This window comes from Ceratotherium simum, chromosome 38 (genome assembly GCF_057802395.1).
Source record: "Ceratotherium simum simum isolate JZ-2026a chromosome 38, ASM5780239v1, whole genome shotgun sequence".
NCBI lineage: Eukaryota > Metazoa > Chordata > Mammalia > Perissodactyla > Rhinocerotidae > Ceratotherium > Ceratotherium simum.
Genome location: NC_141937.1, coordinates 17,259,067 through 17,272,654, shown reverse-complemented (window position 1 = coordinate 17,272,654; position 13,588 = coordinate 17,259,067). Strand labels below are relative to the sequence as shown.

At 42.9% G+C, this 13,588-nt stretch overlaps 1 protein-coding gene across 1 annotated transcript in view; it reads right to left on the bottom strand.

The window, feature by feature from the left end:
* The window catches only part of LOC101397218 (UL16-binding protein 1-like), a 139,053-nt gene that overhangs the window by 56,667 nt on the left and 68,798 nt on the right, over nt 1-13,588 (bottom strand). The window lies entirely within an intron of this gene.

Here is a 13,588-nt window from a genome sequence, read left to right as displayed (position 1 = left end):
GACACTACGCTAAGTGAAATAAGCCAGTCACAAAAAGACAAATAGCATATGATTTCACTTATATGAGGTCCCCAGAGGAATCAGATTCATAGAAACAGAGAGTCAAACAGTGGTTGCCAAGATCTGGGGGAAGAGGGAGCTGGGGAGTTGATGTTTAATGGGTAGAGAGTTTCAGTTCTGCAAGTTCTGGAGATTGGCTGCACAACAATGTGAATACACTTAACACCACCAAACTGGACACTTAAAAATGGTTCAGATTAGAAGTCAAGATGGCAACTTAGGCGGACTCTGAACTGACCTCCTCCCATGGACACAGCCGATTTACAACTATTCTTGGAAAAATTACCCCTGAGAGAGAATTGAAAACTGGTTAAGAGGAATCCCTGCAAAAAAATGAGAATCCTAATTGAGGTAGAAGAGGCAGAAATTCCCTTCTGGAGTGAAAAAACACCACCTTCACAAGCTGCAACGCTTCACGGCCGCCAGGGAGCAATCCAAAGGGATGCAGCCTTCCCTGGAGGAGTGGGGGACCCGATCCAGGGAGCATTCCCACTATAGGCATTTTTTGGACCCAGCACAACCAAGACGAGTGGCATAATATCTGGCTTTGCTGGCTACTAACAACAACGGGGAATACCCCCAGAAAAGCTAGGTCACAAAGAAATTAAAGCTGGCTCTTAAAGGGCCTACACACAAATTCATCCATTTTGGAAAGCAACATAATATCACCAGAAGGAAAGGTGCACAGTCCTTTCATGAAAAGAGACTCACCTGATAGGCTCTGGGTACATCTCGGTGAGAGGTGAGACCTCTCAAGGGACTGGGATATTGGTGGTGGCCATTGTTGTGACCTGGTATGAGCTAGCTGACACAGATGCTGGCAGATGCCATTGGAGTTCTCCCTTGGCCTGCTAGTCCAGAGTCTGCCCCACCCACTAGAGCACTGATTTAATCCAGCTCAGCCAAGAAAAGCAGCCCACCCTAGGGACTGGCCCCACCCAACAACAAGCCCTCGGGCAACTTGTGGGCCTGCTAAGCAAGCTGCCTGGATTGTCTGCAGCCTGGCAAGTGGGTTCACATCCGTGGGGCAGGGCGTGCACAAGGAGTGGGTGGAGAGTGTGGGGCATTGGTTGAGTGAGTGGAACTCCTGCTTTGGAGCAACCGGGTCCACTTTAGGGGGTTAGGGTGCATGAACGGGGCAGGACTGTGTGGACTGTGTGTGTGGCCCTGTGGGCTTGTCAGCTGCAGAAGACTTGTGCTTCTCAAACAGCCAGATAGGGGATCAGCCCCACTTTCCAAAGCCTGAAACAATTGAGTGCCCCTGTGCCTGAGGCCAGCCCCACTCAGCTGCAATCCTCAGAGACATGGCAAGAGCCTTACAGCAATTGTAAGCCCCTGAGCCTAACAACCAGCCACACTGGGGGCTACCCACTTAATAGAAAAACTGCAACAGGAATGTGCTATTAGACCTTGTAGCCAGCTGTGCTGGGGCTCCCCATACCCAATAAAGAGACTGAAGGGCGCAAAACAGCTACACACAGCTAAGCATTACAACCAGCCAGCCAGGGTGACAGCTCAGCCTCCCTAGGCACCTACAGTAAGAGCAACCCCACCACAACACAAGGACACATGTAGCCCACACAGGGGTCACTCCTGGAACATTTGGAACTGGTGACGAGAGGGAAGCACACTGCTTGGCCTCATAAGGCATCATTTATATAAGGTCACCTCTCCAAGATCAGAAGACGTAGCTGGCCTACCTAATACATGGACACAAGCAGGGAAAGAGGCAAAATGAGGCAACAAAGGAATATGTCCCAAGTAAGGGAATAAGACAAAACCCCCAGAAAGGGAACTAAACAAAACAGAAATGAGCAATCTACCCAACACAGAGTTCAAACAAAGAGTCATAAGGATGCTCACTGATCTTGGGAGAAGAATGGATGAACTCAGTGAGATCATCAACAAAGAAATGGAAGATATAAAAAGGAACCAGTCAGAAATGAAGAATATGATACAAAAAATTCACTAGATTTAAAAGCAGAGTAGAGAATACAGAAGAACGGATCAGCGAGCTGGATGAAAGAGTACAGGAAATAACCCAAGCCAAAAAGATAATAGAAAAAAGAATTAAAAATAGTGAGGACAGTCTAAGGGACCTCTGGGACAACAGCAAGTGCACTAACATCCATCTTATAGGTGTCTCAGAAGGAGAAGAGAGAGATAAGTGGGCAGAGAATCTATTTGACAAAATAGTAGCTGAAAACTTCCCTAACCTAAAGAAGGAAACAGACTTCCAGGTACAGGAAGCACAGAGAGCACCAAACAAGATAAACCCAAAGAGGCCCACATCAAGACATATGATAAAAAAAATGTCCAGAGTTAAAACATAAAGAGAGAATCCTAAAAGCCACAAGAGAAAGACAACAGTTACATACAAAGGAAACCCCATAAGGCTATCAGCTGACTTCTCAGCAGAAACCTTACAGGCTAGAAGAGAGTGGCACAATATATTTAAAGTGTTAAAAGGAGAAAACCTACAGTCAAGAATAATCTACCTGGCAAGGTTATCACTCAGAATGGAGGGAGAGATAAAGTTTCCCAGACAAGCAAAAATTAAAGGAGTTTATCACCAAGAAACCAGTCCTACAAGATGCTAAAGGGACTTATTGAAGGGGGAAAGAACAGACCACAAATAGGAAAAATTATCTATTTCCATGATAAGAGAGTAACAGATAAAAACACACAAAAAAGAAGTTAGATATGATATCAAAAACATAAAATGTGGGAGGAGGGGTTGTAACAGAGTAGAGCTTTCAGACAGAGGTCAAACTACAGAGACCATCAACTCAATATAGATTGCTATATAGATAGGTTACTATATATGAACCTCATGGTAATCAAAAACCAGAAACCTATAATTATACACAAAAAACTAAGAGAAAGGAACCCAAACATAATACTAAAGAAAGCCTTCAAACCACAAGGGAAGAGAGCAAGAGAAGAAGAAAGGAACAGAGAAGAACTACTAAAACACTGAGAAAAAAAGTAAAAAACTGGCAGTAAGTACTTACTTCATCAATAGCTACTTTAAATGTCAATGGACTAAATACTCCAGTTAAAAGGCATAAGGTGACTGATTGGTTAAAAAAACAAGACCCACATATATGCTGCATACAAGAGACACATTTCAGACCTAAACTCAGAAACTGAAAGTGAAAGGGTGTAAAATGATACTTCATGCAAATGGCACTGAAAAGAAAGCTGGGGGGTAGCAATACTCGGATCAGACAAAATAGACTTTAAAACAAATACTGTAACAAGAGACAAAGAAGGGCACTACATAATGATCAAGGGAACAATCCAACAAGATGATATAACACTCGTAAATATCTATGCACTCAACATAGGAGCACCTACATATATAAAGCAATTATTAACAGACATAAAAGAAGAAACAGACAGTAACACAATAATAGTAGGGGACTTGAACACTCCATTTACACTAATAGATAGATCATCCAAACAGAAGATCAATAAGGAAACACTGGCCTTAAACGACACACTAGACCAGATGGACTTAGATATATACAGAACATTCCATCCAAAAACCGCAGAATACACATTCTTTTCAAATGCATATGGAACATTTTTCCAGGATAGATCACACATTATAGACCACAAAACAAGTATCCACAAATTTAAGAAGACTGAAATAATACCAAGCATCCTTTCTGATAACAATGGTATGAAACCAGAAATCAACTACAGGAAGAAAATCAGAAAAGCCATAAATATGTGAAGATTAAACAAAATGCTACAGAACAATGATTGGGTCAGTGAAGAAATCAAAGGAGAACTCAAAAAATACCTGGCAACAAATGAAAATGAAAATACAACATGCCAGAATTTATGGGATGCAGCTAAAGCAGTTCTAAAAGGGAAGTTTGTGGCAATACAGGCCTATCTAAGAAAACAAGAAACATCTCAAATAAACAAGCTAACAGTGCACCTAAAGGAACTGGAAAAAGAAGAACAACCAAAACCCAAAATCAGTAGAAGGAGGGAAATAATAAAAAAACAGAGCAGAAATAAATGAAAAAGAAACAAAAAAAACAAAAAAAGAAAAAAGAAAAAATTAATGAAACCAAGAGCTGGTTCTTTGAAAAGACAAACGAAATTGACAAACTTTTAGGTAGACTCACCAAGAAAAAAAGAGAGAAGGCTCAAATAAGTAAAATAAGAAAGGAAAGACAAGAAATTACAAAAGACATATCAGAAATACAAAAGACTGTTAAGAGAATACTACGAAAAGTTATATGCCAACAAATTGGACAATCTAGAAAAAATGGACAAATTCTTAGAATCATACAACCTCCCAAAACTGAATCAAGAAGAAATAGAGAAATTGAAAAGACCAATCACCAGTAAGAAGATTGAAACAGTAATCAAAAACCTCCCCAAAATGAAAGTCCAGGACCAGACTGCTTCCCTGGTGAATTCCACCAAATGTTCAAAGAAGACTTAATACCTATCCTTCTCAAAGTTTTCAAAAAAGTTGAAGAGAAGGGGAAGCTTCCTAATTCATTCTATGAAGCCTTCATTACCCTGATACCAAAACCAGACAAGGACAACACAAAAAACGAAAATTACAGGCCAATATCACTGATGAACATTGATGCAAAAATCCTCAACAAAATACTAGCAAGTCGAATACAACAAGACATTAAAAAGATCATACACCATGATCAAGTGGGATTTATTCCAAGGATGCAGGGATGGTTCAACATCCGCAAATCAATCAATGTGATATACCACATCAATAAAATGAAGAATAAAAATCACATGATCATCTCAATAGATGCAGAGAAAGCAACTGACAAGATACAGCACCCATTTATGATAAAAACTCTGAATAAAATGGGTATAGAAGGAAAGTACCTCAACATAATAAAGTCCATATATGACAAACCCACAGCTAATATCATTCTAAATGGAGAAAAACTGAAAGCTATCCCTCTAAGAACAGGAACCAGACAAGGACGCCCACTTTCACCACTCCTATTTAACACTGTATTGAAAGTCCCAGCCAGAGCAATCAGGGAAGAAAAAGAAATAAAAGGGATCCAAATTGGAAAGCAAGAAGTAAAACTGTCACTATTTGCAGATGACACGATTTTATATACAGAAAACCCTAAAGAACCCACCAAAACTATTTTAGAAATAATAAATGAATACAGTATAGTTGCAGGATACAGAATCAACATGCAAAAGTCAGTTGTGTTTCCATACACTAACAACGAAGCAGCAGAAAGAGACATTCAGAATACAATCCCATTTACAATTGCAACAAAAAGAATAAAATACCTAGGAATAAACTTAACCAAAGAGGTGAAAGATCTGTACACTGAAAACAATAAAACATTGTTGAAAGAAATTGAAGAAGACACAAAGAAATGGAAAGATATTCCGTCCTCTTGGATTGGAAGAATTAACGTAGGTAAGATGTCCACACTTCCTAAAGCCACCTATAGATACAAGCTATCCCTATCAAAGTTCCAACAACATTTTTCACAGAAATAGAACAAAGAGTCTTAAAATTTATATGGAACAACAAAAGACCCTGAATAACCAAAGGAATCCTGAGAAAAAAGAAGAAAGCTGGAGGTATCACACTTCCTGATTTCAAAATATACTACAAAGCTATGGTAACCAAAACAGCATGGTACTGGTACAAAAACAGACACACAGATCAATGGAATAGAATCGAGAGCCCAGAAATAACTCAGACATCTATGGATGGTTAACTTCCAACAAAGGAGCCAAGAACATACAATGGAGAAAGGAAAGTCTCTTCAACAAATGGTGTTGGGAAAACTGGACAGCCACATACAAAAAAATAAAAGTAGACTATTATTTTACACCATACACAAAAATTAACTCAAAACGGATTAAAGACTTGAATGTAAGACCTGAAACCATGAAACTTCTCTCAGAAAACATAGGCAGTATGCTCTTTGACATTGGTCTTAGCAACATATTTTCAAGTACCGTGTCTGACCAGGCAAGAGAAACAATAGAAAAAATAAACAAATGGGACTACATCAAACTAAAAAGCTTCCACACAGAAAAGGAAACCATCAACAAAATGAAAAGACAACCTAACAATTGGGAGAAGATATTTGCAAACCATATATTGGATAAGGGGTTAATCTCCAAAATATATAAAGAACTCACACATCTCAACAACAAAAAAACTAACTCAATTAAAAAATGGGCACAAGACTGAACAGATATTTCTCCAAAGAAGATATACAGATGGCCAACAGGCACATGAAAAGATATTCAACATCATTAACTATCAGGGAAATGCAAATCAAAACTACAATGAGATATCACCTCACTGCTGTCAGAATGGCTATAATTAACAAGAGAGGAAAAAACAAGTGTTGGAGAGGATGTGGAGAGAAGGGAACTCTCAGACACTGCTGGTGGGAGTTCAGACTGGTACAGCCACTATGGAAAACAGTATGGAGATTCCCAAAAAAATTAAGGATAAAACTACTATATCATCCAGCTATGCCACTGCTGGGTATTTATCCCAAGGAACATAAAAACACGAATGTGTAAAGAAACATGCACCCCTATGTTCATTGTAGCATTATTCACAATAGCCAAGACTTGGAAGCAACCTAGGTGCCCATCAAGAGACAAATGGATAAAGAAGATGTGGCATATACCCACAATGGAATACCACTTAGCCATAAGAAAAAATAAAATCCAGCCATTTGTGACAACACAGACGGACACTGAGGGTATTATGAAAAGCAAAATAAGTCAGAGGGAGAAGGTCAAATACCGTATGATCTCACTCATAAACAGAAGACCACAACAACAATCAAACACATAGAGACAGAGATTGGATTCGTGGTTACCAGAGGGGAAAGGAGGAGGGTAAAAGGGATGATTAGGCACATGTGTGTGGTGATGGATTGTAATTAATATTTGGGTGGTAAATATGATGTAGTCTCTGCAGAAATAGAAGTATAATGATGTACACCTGAAATTTACACAATGTTATAAACCAATGTTACCGCAATAAAAAAAAAATTCAGGGCTCAAGGCTTGGATGGAATTATAGTGGAAAGGCTAATTTATGTGACACTTTGAGTTCCATTTATCCAACCCGCCATTCCACAGAACCCTCCAAAAACACAGTTCTGAGTTACCCACTCTCCTGCTCACAAGCCCCTCCCCAACTCTGCAGCCCCTCCCAAGTCCAACCCACAGTCCCTCCTTGACCACAGAGGCCCCCACACTCTTGTTCTCACCTTGAGTCCCTCTGCAACAGCAAACTTCTCCCTCTTCCTGCATATGCTCCCTGCCAACCTGCCCTTCCTCATTCTGCTTCTCTCTGGGGATTCTTCTGTCTCCACATGGCCAAACCCAGCCATTCTTCCAGGCCACCATCAGGGGCAAGTATCCCGTCCACTCAGCCTGGCCCTTCATCTCAGCTTCCTCACCCACTGTCACCTCTCCTCTCTCTGAACATGCTTTTATGTTGGTTGTTGTCAAAAACAGGAGTTCAGAGCACCCGACTAGAATATATTTCCTGAAGGGCAGGTATGACCTACTTATTTTGATTCAACATTGATTGCCCTTTGCACAGTGTGTTGCACATAATTCAGACACTATGAGTGCTCCCTGGGTAAAGGCATGAGTACTAGGAATTTTCTGGTCTGACTCTGCCAGAGTTTGGCTCTTTTCCCACACAGCCAGCCTGAGTTCTGCATGGTCAGAGCTGAAAACACTCGTGGTGGACACTGAACCTGGCCAAGGGTTTCCCATCTATATGGGATAGCTGACTCCTCAGAGAGTCCCTCCCCTTGGCAGGGATCCCTGTTCCAATTGTTAATTAACGCTGCCTATGCCAACTTCCTGGAACAAGTGATCACTCCCTCCAGGCTAGTTTCAGAAATAGTGAGTAGAATATCCCTTTATTCTCATTCTTTGGCCCTGGGTTTTATGAACAAGGTGAAATATTGTCACACAGGATTGGACTAATTTTAGCTGGAAAAAGAAAAGGTGTAGGTGATTGAGGGATGGGGTGAAAAACACAATAAAAAGTAGGAAATGTCCAGGAATGAAGAGCAGTCTGTGATATCTCTGTCCTGACCCAGGGTGACCTGCTGGCTGGTCCTTGTGCATCAGAAACAGTGTTTTCCTGCGCACATGGTCTCTGGGCCCTACTTCCTGATATCTATAATTTGGCAGGTGCTTCTTTTTACAAATATATGGATATAACTATATAGGCATGAATATGTCATGTATGCTGTTTTGTTCTGATTAAGGGGCACATTTATTACAGAAAACTAGAAAACAGAAAAAATTCAATGGAGAAAAAAATTATCCCATAATCCCTCCACTGAGGATTGCCCTCCCTTCATTCCCAAGTTTCCGGGCCTTTGTGTTTGAGTTTGGATCAAACATGGACATTTGTATTTGGCTTTTGGCTATTTGCATTGCCCTGCTGACTCTGCGATGTTACAACTGGAAAGACTAACGAGCCAGAGGTCACCTGGTTATCCACTTTCCATGTTCAGAGATGGGTAGGAAGCCAGAGACAGGAAGTGGAAGGGTTGAAGCCAAGCCTTTGGTCTCTTTCTCCTTCACCTCAAAATCAAATCTTTCCCCTGAATCTTCACTCTCAAAATGTCTCTTGACTCAAACATAATCATTCTCCTTCCTCTTCCACAGGCCATCGTCCATCTTCTCCAAGGCCCATAGGGAAAGCCACAAGGACTACCTCCAGAGCTCATATTTATTGAAGAGGATTATTAATATTAATAATCAATAACTATGAGAGAGGTATCGTAATTAGCCCATACTACAGATGAACACATGATCTCAGAGAGTTAGTAACTTGGCCAAGATGTCTGAGATAGGAAGCACTGAGATCCAGGATATGAATCTAGACCACGTTAATTCCATAGTCTTGAAGCAAACACTATGCTGTCTGGCCATGAGGCTAACCAGAAAAAATGTTCTGGATCCAACTGATTGAATTTGTGTGTTAAACCATGGCATACATACTTAAAAGTATGGAAATCATAAGTGTATAGCTTAATGAATTATTCAAAGAGGACACACCTGGTAACCAGAACCTACAAGAAATAGATTACCAGCTCTCCAGGAGCCCTCATGTAGCCATCCCTAGTCACTGCCGTCTCTTCCCCACGAGTAACATTCTCACTTCTTTATTCATTTTGCTTGTTTTTGAACTTGATTTACATGGAATCATATGCAATGTACTCTTTTATGTCATGCTGCTTTCATTATGATTGCGAATTTCAAAAATACTTATGAATGTGGCTGTAGTTCATTTTTATTTCTGTATAGTATACCACTCTAAAAAAAGTTACCTATTTTATTCATCCTTTCTATTGTTGATGCACATCTGGGTTGTTTCAAGTTGAGAGAATTACCAAATGATGCTCCGAAAATTCTTTTGCAACGATGAACATATGTAGACATTTCTATGGGTATTTACCTAAGACAGGAATTTGTGGGTCACAGGATTTGTGTAAGTCCGTATTTAGGAGATGCTAACAGAGTTTTTGAAAGTGGTCGTGACTGTTGACACCCATAGCAGTGCATGAACCCCGTTATTCTCCATCCTCACCAACACTTGATATTGTCAGTGGTTTTTATTTTAGTCATTGTGTATTGGTATCATATTGTGATGTTAATTTACATCTTCCTGACAAGTAACGATATTGTGCACCTTTTCAAATACTTGTCGGCCATTTGGTTATCTTTCTGGTGAAACACCTGTCAAATCTTTAGCCCAATTTTCCTGGTAGATTGTCTGTCCTTTTTCTTAATAATTTATGGGAGTTAGTTACATATCCTATATGAGGCTTTTTCCAGATCAAATATGGCAAATGTTTATTCCCATTCTGTTTTTGCCTTCTTACTCTCTTAAAGATGGCTTTTGATGAAGAGAAGTTCTTAAATGTAATAAAGTTCAATTTATTAATTTTTCTCTTTATGTTTAATTTACCCAGTGACCTAAGAAATCTTGCCTGTGCCAAAGTCATGAAAATATTCTCCTGTGTTATGTACCACAAATGCCATTGTTTTAAATGCTTACATTTGGATGTAAACTCTACCTGGAATCGACTTTTGTTTATGGTGTGAGGTAGGAGTCAAGATGACTTTTTTTCCCATAAGAATAACCAGTGCCCCTGGGCCATTTATTGAGACACTCTTCTCCCCATGCTCGGCCTGCCTCTTCTGTCACATACAGATGTCCGTATGTGGGTGTCTCAGAAGGACACTCTAGTCTTTCTACTTCTCCTTGGGGCTGTCCTTGCACTGTGACAGCACACTGCCCTGACGACTGCAGCTTTACACTAGGGCTTCATATCCAAGCTTGTTCTCCTTCAAGATCGTCTGGACTATGTGTGGCCACTTGTATTTTGAGGGAAAATTTGAAATTGGATAGTCAGTGGCCACAAGATGCCTGCTGAGATACTTTATTGTGACTGTATGAATCTAGAGATCAATTAGGGGAGAAGTGATCTCTTAACAACACAGAGCAAAACAAACAAAACCAAAAAAAAAAAAAAAAACAAAAAACCAAACTGAACCAAAACATCATATTCAAAAAGGAAGAAATGATATACTGGGAAGAAATATCTTCATATCACAAAGGGCTCTTCTCCCCAATATATAAAAGGTTCCTAGAAATTGATAAGAAAAAAAACATATTCAGTAGAAAAATTGACAAAAGACATGAACTCAAAGTTCACAGAAAAAGATACACAAGTAGTCCTAAATATATGAAAATAAGCCCAGGCTCAGTCATACTATCACAAAATTGTTGAATGCAAAATATGACAAAGCTGAGGGGAAAATACAAAAGCAATTCCCTCCTATCTAGGCTCTGCAGGCTCATGAGGGCCAGTTCCCTGGGGACCCCCCCACCATTGCATTGGGGGGCCCATGGGGCTCCAGGAGATGAGGGGTGCTCAGAGACTGCAGGTCGGGGATCACAAATACTCACCTCCTGAGCAGAGCAGCTGGTGCAGTGCGCATGCCAGCGGCAAGGCAGGGCTCAGGGGCACTCACTGTCCTGGCGCCACTTGTGAGCGCTGGGCCCTTGACAGGAGACCTGGCTGCTCCTGCTCCGTGTCCACCAGCATCTGCCCATGTTAGGAGGCCTGTGCACCTGTGCCCGCTGGAGCCTGCCCACTCCATCACCCCATCCAGCGTCGATGAAGCCCAACCACATGTCCTACTGCGCATGTGCTTATAAAATTCCGCATTCAACCCCTCTGTATAACTGGGAAACTGAGGCCCGAAGGTGGCAGAGACTGGCCCACGGCATACTACATGGGCAGAGTCAAGAAGAAAAGGGAGGACACTGGCTTCCTAGGCCAGGGCCCAACCCCTCCAGTCACGTTCACGTTGGAAATGAGAGCCCCTAAGATCCAGGTGAACTGTGCCCAACCCCTCCCAATGGGGCCATTTTTCTTCCTGCATCCCCACGTGCACATAGGCATGCACAAATGGAAGCCAACTTCACAGTTGGTGGCCACGGGAGGGTGGGTCAGAAGAGCAGACACCCTGTAGGTGACAATGGAAAGAGGAGACAAGGGTTGGAGACCACAATGTAGTAGGGCATCCATTCTTTTCGCAACATGTCCAGAGATCTATAGCATGAGGGCGATCCTTAAATTTCCCACAGTCCTGCCTGGGCCGGGGCCATCTCCATAGTAGTTTCCAGGAGACAGAGTCTGGGGTCCTGCAGTCCACTGCTCTGGGCTCCTGGAACTGGGCTGAGCACACCCCACACCCCAGTATAGATAGGGACTACAGGAGAGAAGGTCTCAATTTCCTTCTCTACAAATTGGGCACTTGAGTGGCTGACCCCAAGGGTCCCACATGCTTGCAAAGTCTGTAGACCCTGGTTCTCTACCAATGACCCACTGTGCTCTGAGACCCTGGGAAAATGCTTTCCACTCCCTGGAAGTCCTTCAGAGCAGAGAGTGGCTTGGGTGATTGAGGACTAGGGATAGGGAAGAACATGCCAGAGCACTGTACCCCAAGACTGGGGTCCAGGGACAAGATCAGCCCTTGTTGGATTCCCAAGGTCCTCATTTGAATGTGGGGGTTCTTTGTAATGGTCCAGTGGGGATGCCTCATTAGTCAGAGGACAACACTGGAGGGGACAGAAAAGAGGAGAAATGGAGGCTTGCAAGGTCACTTGCACTGCCATCAGAGCCCGTAGGTCCTGCTTCTTTGCCCCTGGGACTCTGGAGAGCCACTGCCTTGAGGACACCCAGATAAACTTGCCCGTTTCTTCAGTGGTGCTCCTGCCTGGGCTGCAGCGCTAGTGCTGGCCACCAGGGGGCAGGCAGCCTCCCGTGTCAGTGGTGTCCAGAGTGAGCTTGGCTGGAGCAACTGGAGCAGGAGGTCAGGCAGAGTTGATTCCGGCTGTCTTCCCGCATCAGAAACCACAGGGAACCCCTGTTACCAGCGTTCATCTCTGCAGCCCCGCTGGTTAAAAGGGAGGAGAGCTCCCAGACATGCCCAGTTATTCATTCAGCAAAAGTGCGCCAAGCACTCACCCTGTGTCAGGTGCCCGGGTGGGCCTAAGTGCAGGGCTGAAGATGGCCAAGTGGTCCCTGCCTGCCTGGAGCTCACAGTCTGGAAGGAGACGGACAAAAGCACCAAAGCAAAGACATGAGAAAGAAAAGAGGAAGCGCTGGCCTGAAACACAACAGGGGGCTGTGAGGGAGGGCTGGGGGCACTGGTGGGAGGGTCTGAAAGGCCTCACTGGGGTGACATTTGCTGGGACCAGAATGACAAGAGGGAGCCAGCCCTGCACAGGTCCAGGAGCAGTGTGTCAGGGAGAAGGCAACACTGGTGCAGAGACTGCCAGGCAGAAGTGAGTTTGGCCAGAGGAGGTTAGAAAGTGTGGCTGCAGGGAGCCTGGGAGGAGAGAGGAACAGAGGGAGGAGGGCAGGGCCAGCTCTTGGGGCCTGGTAGACTGAGAGTTATCTCTTCCTCTCTGAAAACATTGCCCCAATACCTTGCATCTTCAAACTACAAAGATTTAATATCTCACAAGTTTTGTGGATGAGGAATCCAGGCACAGATTAGCTTGGTTCCTCTGTTCCAGATGTCCCACAGGCCGGGGCTGCAGTCTCAACTGCAGATTTGGTCCCAAGGTCAGTCAATGGATTCAGGGTGCAGCTTGGACTCAGCAGGAGTTCCTTTCTGTCTGCTGGCCTGGGCACTGCCTTGGTTCTCTCCCGTGTGGGCCTCTACACAGGGCAGCTCAAAAAATCTGTGCTTGAGTCCCCAGCTCAGGGATGACAGAGATAGAGACAGAGACACAGAGAGACATAGAGAGACACAGAGAGAGGTAGAACACAAGAGAGGGAGTAAGAAAGAACTCATGGACTTTGTAATTAAAAGTCAGACATGGCATCCCATCATTTTGGTTGAATCTATTGGCAGAAGCCAGTCACTCACCACTTAGTGGTTACACAGGATTGTGTCTCCCACAGTTGGCAAT